The following is a 6,822-nucleotide window of genomic DNA, read 5'->3' as shown; positions in this document are numbered from 1 at the left end:
ACCGCGCGCCCACGCCTGGCCTGGGGACGGGGGAGAGGCCCGGGGGGGGGTGGGACCTCGCGGGGGTGCAGCGGGCTCTGCCCCCGGGGGAGGGGTCTCTGCCCCGCGTGCTGCCGCTCTGGCTGCGCGTGTTTGTGGGGCGGGGGGTGTGAAGTGAGCCGACGAGCTTCATTTTCCCGTTGGCGCCTTAGCCTGGCGGCCAGCGTGACACCCGCCGGGCGCCCAGGGACGCGTGTGGCCCCCGTCGCGGGCCTGGCGGATGGGGGCGACCCTCGGGGAAAGTTGTCGGGCCGGGTTCAGTTCCGTATTTCCACGACTTCCCTGCAGGGGGCGTCAGACCCTCTCCGTTGCCGGAGCCAACGGGGCGGAGCTTCTGCCGTGGCCAGGCGCCGCTTGAGTTCCCTGAGGTCGGGGCCCCTGGCGCGTGCTTCGCGGGGGGGTGTTGCCGAACTGTGCCCGGGAACTTGCCTTTGTGGTTTTGGGGGTGGACGCGGGAGGGCGCTATTAATAGGCACTTTTCAGGCTGAAGCCTTCATTTTCTGCCGGCTGGTCTGTTACGTGGAGATGACATAGCGGTTGTTGTCCTCTTTGTAAATTCTCTCACATGAAGCGTTAGTGCGTGTCTGGAAATGCATTTGAATTCTGTTTCTATTGTGGAGAGAGTTTTTCTTGCCTGGATATTTTTTTCAGTCTGAGTTTTATTTTACTTGGAGCTTTACTTCATCCTGTATGTAATGAACCCTTGCGGTAGTAATCATTTGCAAGAAAATGCTGGTTGGGGTTTTTGTATTGCTTCAGCGTATTTATTAAACATGAGAATAAATAGGAACTATTTTGTCTTTATTGGCAGTTGCTTGTTCTGTTTAGTACATGCTTCATTCCTTACCTAAAGGATGGCATAATATGGAGATCCAAGTAATTGAGAGGAGATCTGTCTTTTGGGGAGACTTAAAACATATTTTAAAATTAAATAATAATATTAATTTAATATTAATAAGTAGTTTAGGCCTAAAACTTTGATTTATGAAAGTTAATGATTTATTTTAAACAGTCTTAAGTAGTATTGAAAACCAAAGGGTGGTACGTTGTGTTAATGCAGGGGGAGCCTGTATGAACAGAAATTGCCAGACCGGAGCAGACCAGTGATTCATTTACTTCAGTACTACTGTCTCTGATAGTGTCCAGAACCAGATGTTTCAGAGGAAGGTTTAAGAAACTCCATATAATACTCCTGGGGGAATTCTGTGCCACTGTGCACGGGCGAGTTCTTTGTTTCCCTGCAGAATAATAGATTCTGACTGGGAAGCAAAGGAAAGCCACAAGAGGGATCACATGTCCCTCCCCAGCAGCTGTCTCAAGCACAGGGCTGTCCTTAGGCAGCTGCGTAGGCCACCACTAAATTTGGGGCACTACCGCTGGGACGGGACAGCAAGCAGGTAAGAGCGGGGTCGGGTTGTAGAGCTGAATGCACCGGCACAGCGGTGCATTCTGAGGGAGGGTACTAGCTGCTGAGGTCTCTGGGAAGGGGCGTGGGAACTCACCTGTGTGTGACTTTCTCCCTGCTTCTGTGAGGTGGGCCAGGTGGCTCCAGCGGTATCCTTTTGCTGCCCCCCATAACGTATGTTCTTCTCCCCGCTCCCCCCCACAAAGTGGGGTCCCCCCCAATGCGGAGCGCATCCCCCAACCCCACCCCCCCCGTGTGGGGATGGGTGCTGCTTGGGCTGGCTGGCTGCATGCCGAGGAAGTGAAAGTGACTTACTTTCTTGGCAGCTAGCCCGAGCACCTCTGCTCCAAGTGACCGCACGGGCTGGATTGGAATGCACACAGCTGGCTGGGCTGGGGAGCACGCCTCTTGCCCAGCAGGCGCGGCAGCGATCCATCCGGTCCCGGGGTAGCCGCGCGGGGCAGGAGGAGCTGCCGTGGGTCCCGTGGCCCCGAGATGCCACACTTCACCGTGGTCGGTGATGCGCGGTGGCGTGACCTGACCTGACCTGAGTTTGCTGCTGCTGTTGCCACTCTGCACCCCAAGACGTGGATTTTAGGGTCCCACGGCTTTCTACCTATCTCCTCCTCTACTGCAGCTATTGGACCAGCAGGCCGGTGGTGAGCCAAGCATGAAAGCACTACTGTGTTGCCATTGATCAGCTTTGAGCATTTTTTTTTAACCTTATGTTTTTCACAGGTTTCAGAATAGACTGGTTTTCCCTTGTTTGCCAGACTTTGGTGACATTTTAAATACCTTTATCAAAATCATGTTTGATTGTTATTTAACAACTTTGTTTATCAAAAATGCTTGCTAAGAATCCTGAATCCAATTTCAATATTGAATGAATCTTAGCCCAAAACAGAAAATTAAGTTGTTGACAATTATTTATGACAAGTTTAGTTTGGGGGAGGGAGTGGGCCAGCTTTCATCAGAGAAACAAAATATGTTGACAGGCTTTCCTGTAGCCCTGTTACTGCTAAATAGAGCCCTCCAACAACTGTAATATACTTATCTCTTTACTAGTGAAGAATCTGTGCAGCAGATAATGCTAGAGCTGTGAAAATGTCAGCTTTTCATGGAACTTTAGAGGCAGTGATTTATCATGTATTTCTAGCAGTGCCCAAAATGTGCTGCTATTTGCTAATGTCTTTCCAAACAAAAATAAGGCACAATTTAAGGTCAGACTTACGAACAAGCAGAGCTTAGAGGTGTGTGTGCAACACAAAAATATTTCAAAGGTTTTGTTTTTTTTCTTTTCCAGTAAGCTCTTGATGGAAAAGAGCGGCTCTTCAAGCAGTTGTGCTGCTAGCACAGTACTCTGATATCCAGTCAACATTGCAAGTGAACAGAAGTTATCATCTGATGACTCAGTTATCTATGTAAAATGAACTGGTGATGGAAGTTCAGTTTCATAATTGACATTGTTTATCAGAAAGGATGAGTGACAAAACCTGGAGAGAGAGAGTCCTTCTGTAACAAGGGCACGTTAGGTTGGAAAAAGAAATTAGCTTGTCTCTGTCCACGCTGCACTAATTTTAGTGGATAGGACTTCTGTAACATTTCTGTCCTACCTTAATCCAGAAGAGATGATTCTGTGTTGACTTCATTTTGGTGACTTTGTGCTTTACCTAGGAATAAAACTACGGTCCTATTTTCCCGCTGCTTGGAAACCCAGCTTCTTAAACTGAATAATGCCATTGATCTATTTACAGTATAAGGTTGATATAGAGTTGTAACTAATATTAAGACTGACGTCCACTACATATTTAAAACTAAAAAGTGACTTTGTAAAAATGACATCGGTTTCCAACTCTATTGTGTCCCAGTCAGGGTGGATTGCCTTGTGAGGTGTCTCCACACTAGCTCAAGGTCCTAGATTAGTTATTTTAAATAATATTTCTGATAATCTGACAATAATTTAAACAGTTATTTCTTTAAAAAAACACCCTTATAAGTTATAATGTCGTATTGAAAATAACTTTCCGGATCTCAAAAGAAGAAAACGGAAAGATGAAATAGAATTAGCTATACAAGCACAGAAGTGTTCTATACTTAAGTTTGTACGTCATGAAAACAACGAAGTTGATCAAAATCATCAGGTAACTGCCAAAGAAAATTTTTATGCAGAAGAAGCTCAAGAAACTCAACAAAACACGGAACTATCATTTGAAACAGATGCAGACACAAAACAAGAAATTATAACAGTTGAAACTGTTTACTAGCATGAGATATAGATGACATTGGCACATGGCCGCAATCTTTAAACAACGAATTATGCACCATTATATTTGAGAGAGGCCCTGTGAGAATAGAAGGTCTTGAATATCCTAAATACATTAGAGGTAGGAAATTAACAGAAAACAATTACTACAAAAGACTTTCTAATGGTGAAATCGTCAACAGACGGTGGCTTGTGTATTCTACATGCAAGGATGCTGTATTTTGTTTCCCATGCAAGATTTTCAACAATTGCAATTTTAACATCACAACCATGGCTATTAACGATTGACAAAATTTTAGTTACACATTACCGCAACATGAAAAGGCACAACACCACATTGAAAGTATTTACAAATGTTCTGAGTTGAATGTAAGGTTAAAAAATCAGACAACTCTTGATGCCCAAAACTGGAGTCAGAGAAGCAGCATTGGCGTCGTGTTCTTGAACATCTATTATCTATTGTTGAATATCTATTGACAAACAATATTGCTTTTAGAGGAAGTGTTGAGAAATTATACCAGCCTAAAAATGGCAATTTTTTGGGCCTTGTACAACTGCTGGGAAAATTTGACACAGTGATGAAGCACAGGTTGCTATTTCGAAAGAAGCCAGAGATCCAAAAGCTAAAAGTGAAGCACAGTCATTGGCCTCTAAAATATCCAGCTTCAAGTTTCTAACATCTATCGTAATCTGGTATGACATTCTTGTTAAAATCTCAAGTGTCAGCAAAGTAATGCAGAGTCCAGTGATGCAGCTTGATTCAACACTTACCTTACTAAACAACACACAAGACTTTTAGTGAAATATAGAGAAAATGGATTCAAAGAAGCAAAGGTTACAGCAAGAGAGTTTGGAGAGGCACTCAGTGTAGAACCAAAATTTCCATGTCCAAATGTGACGAGTTTCGAGGAAAAAATGGCAAGCGGAATATGAAGGAGCAGATGAGCCCATTAGAAGATCCAGAAAAGAAATTTGAGGTTAAATTTTTTAATGTTGTGATGGATAAAAGCAATATCTGCCTTTGATGAATAATTTCATAAATAATAAGTTTAATACCTTACGAGCACACCAAGAACAGTTTGGATTTTTGTATGACATAACTAAATTCAACGAAATAGGAAAACAAGAGCAGCTAATGACAAACTGCAAGAACCTAGAGAGCCTCCTGAAGCACGGTGATAGTTTTGATTTAAATTGACTTGAACTGTATGAAGAACTGAGTACATTGTCATCAGTGTTGCCACATGCAAAGTCGGTGATGGACATTGTACAGTTTATTCATACCAGCAAACTTGTTGACATATATCCTAATATGTACATTGCCATTCGTATCCTACTGACATTTCCTGTAACAGTAGCATCAGGAGAATGGAGTTTCTCAAAACTAAAGCTCATTAAAAACTATCTCTGCTTTACAATGAGTCAGGAATGCTTGACTGGTCTTGCTGTTCTTGCAATCGAACAAGACATTACTTTGTCATTATTACTCTTTTTGCAGCCAAAAAAGCCAGAAAGATTGCTTTTAATTAAAAACAAATCCTTGTTTCAATACCTCTTCATAGAAATTTCCAATAAAATGTTGACAAATTAAAAAAATTATATTATTTGCATCATTCTGTCAATAAATCAGAATTTTTTTCTATAGCGCTACTTCTTTAGTGCAAGTATAGTCCATCAGCATTCTAGCATACTTAATTCATTTAAATTGGTTTTAATAAAGTGCATATGGCAAGTTTTCCAATACTGTAAGCTTATGTTTGTGTTGCTAAGAGCAAGTTGGGCATAGGGACACCAGTTTAATAATACTGCTTAGGGCACCATAAATCCTAAGGATGGCCCTGCTCAAGTAGGCATGTTGGAAGCAGCTGGGAGAGATGTAAATCACTGCCTTGGGGAGGGAGGGTAGGACTGGGCTGCGCGAGCTTGCAAGACTCTGTTCCTCTAGCTCGCTATCGCAGTGCGCCTAGCTTAGAGGGGCAGGGCCCTAGTGTGTTTATGGGGCAGGCCTAGCTCTTGCATTGTGTCAGGGTCAGGTGCAGCCTCACCACTGAGTCTGTGTCCTGGGGGGAGGAGGGGCTTCAGAGTGATTTCTCTCCCCCCCCCCCCCACTTCCGTGCAGCCAGTGGCCTGTGCTCCACACTGAGAGGCAGTCTCAGTGCACACCCCTTGTCCCCATCGCTGTGCCCGCCCTACAGAGGCATGGGGATAACGGAAGCTTCTATAGGGAAGTCCTGGAGTGCCTTGACCAGGAGCGCCATTTAGGGAGGGTGGAGTACCCAGTAGTGGTGGGGGAGCGTAGGATACCCTGTGGTGGTGGGGTGTTGGCAGCTGGGGGGGCAGTGGGGTGGGATGGGGAGTCAATCTCCATAAAAGAGGTGAGGTCATAGGGCTGTGCCCTGAGGGAGGGGGCAGTGAGTGTGGGAGGAGCAGCTGAGAGAGAAACAGTCCCTGGGGCAAGGATCCTGAGGGAGGGTGAGCTGAAGAAGAGTGGGGGCTATGAGCAGTTAAGTGGGTCTTGGGGTCTTTTTGCCCCCAGAGAAGCAGGGAGCACTCTCTCCTCTCCCTGGGAAGAGATTGGGGACCGACATTAATATAATGCATTCTCTCAACTGATTAATTTGCTCTCTGCCTTCCTCCCCATCTCTCCTACTTTGGGGCAACTTATACCTTGATCCTGCAGTGAGGATCCTTGTGGGCACAGGAGTTTCTTTAACTCTCTACTTCTGGGAGAATCTTTGTTTTGTTGGCTTTAACTTTGCCAAACTTAAACCATTTGGGCTGCAATTTTCCATACTGGGTGTCTGCCTAAGGCTGATTTTTTTTTCCCCTGAGAGTGAGATTAGGGAAAGTATGTTTGATGTTAAAAATAAATAAATTTCAGTGATTTTGTTAAGAAGCTCAAACACCTCCATGCTTTAGAGAAGGGACTTGAATTTTGGCTGTGGGGGGGCTTGCCCTGCCATCAGGGTTGTGCCTTTTACCTTTCCTGTGAAAATTTGCCCAAATCATTAATCTTTGAAAAGTCTCAGTTTGTACATGCTCAGGAGAGTCTTGGTAGACTTTGGCAGCTAAATTCCCAGAAGATTCCATCTGCACTGAGCATACTCCATCCCCA

At 44.7% G+C, this 6,822-nt stretch overlaps 1 protein-coding gene across 17 annotated transcripts in view; it reads left to right on the top strand.

Moving 5' to 3' along the window:
• Positions 1-6,822, top strand: part of APAF1 (apoptotic peptidase activating factor 1) — a 92,885-nt gene that overhangs the window by 336 nt on the left and 85,727 nt on the right. For 5 of the 17 annotated variants that reach the window (XM_073327444.1, XM_073327451.1, XM_073327452.1 and 2 more), the window contains exons 1-2: positions 166-2,103; positions 2,748-4,684. The exons of 1 other annotated variant lie outside the window; for it this stretch is intronic. The gene's annotated coding sequence lies outside the window, so the exon portion shown is untranslated. Of the gene's footprint in view, positions 1-162; positions 2,104-2,747; positions 4,685-6,822 lie in introns of those variants that run through there. 11 more of the 17 variants (XM_073327447.1, XM_073327450.1, XM_073327443.1 and 8 more) reach the window with 8 other exon arrangements.

The sequence above is a fragment of the Lepidochelys kempii genome, chromosome 1 (genome assembly GCF_965140265.1).
Source record: "Lepidochelys kempii isolate rLepKem1 chromosome 1, rLepKem1.hap2, whole genome shotgun sequence".
Classification (NCBI taxonomy): Eukaryota; Metazoa; Chordata; order Testudines; family Cheloniidae; genus Lepidochelys; species Lepidochelys kempii.
This window is presented reverse-complemented; position numbering and strand designations above follow the sequence as displayed.